At 44.3% G+C, this 690-nt stretch overlaps 1 non-coding gene across 1 annotated transcript; it reads right to left on the bottom strand.

Annotated features, from left to right (window-relative positions):
* Positions 1–353: 353 nt before the first annotated feature.
* Positions 354–425, bottom strand: TRNAE-CUC (transfer RNA glutamic acid (anticodon CUC)). Its single transcript has one exon. It is a non-coding gene; the product is annotated as a tRNA-Glu (tRNA).
* Between the last annotated feature and the right edge of the window lie 265 nt (positions 426–690).

Here is a 690-nt window from a genome sequence, read left to right as displayed (position 1 = left end):
TCTGACAAAAATCCAATTCCTCTTATCTTGAGAGACTTGGTGACTGTCGGCGGCTTCAATGGGGCGGCTGGTATGAGGAAAAAGAAATCCAGAGTAATAGTGAGTGGATAATTACATTAGGGATTGGATCCTAAAAAATACTGAGGCTATTTATTCGTATATAGATATATTCAGCTGAATAGAATCGGCTGGCGATATACAGAATATGCATCAATAGATCGAGGGGTTTAAAAACACATCAGTAGCACTTGAGTAAAATAATTTGTTAGATAAGGTATGCAAAGCACACCAAGGTTACATACGAGTTGACAGCCACCTATAATGAAGAAGAAAACTCGTTCATGGTTAAAATCTTCCCGTGCCGGGAATCGAACCCGGGCCTCGCGGGTGAGAGCCGCGTATCCTAGCCACTAGACCACACGGGAGAGCTATGTTGTACAGATACACACTGAAAATTTGTAGTAAGTGTTCCTTAATACAGTATATGGGAAAGGAGGAAACGCCGCCTGGCCTGTAGCCACCTCATACCCTCACCCGTTCCTCACCGGGACTAGGGAGATGTCAATGCCGGTAACCTCACCTCACTTGCTTTTTAGTTTCCATTCGTAGGCTAAGGTTGGGTGGTGGTCATGATTAATTGATTACTCACGGGGTCGCCGTTTCCTTACCTTTAACCATAGTGGGATTCCA

Source organism: Oratosquilla oratoria, chromosome 3 (genome assembly GCF_046742065.1).
Source record: "Oratosquilla oratoria isolate Oo_2021 chromosome 3, ASM4674206v1, whole genome shotgun sequence".
Taxonomy (NCBI): Eukaryota; Metazoa; Arthropoda; class Malacostraca; order Stomatopoda; family Squillidae; genus Oratosquilla; species Oratosquilla oratoria.
This window is presented reverse-complemented; position numbering and strand designations above follow the sequence as displayed.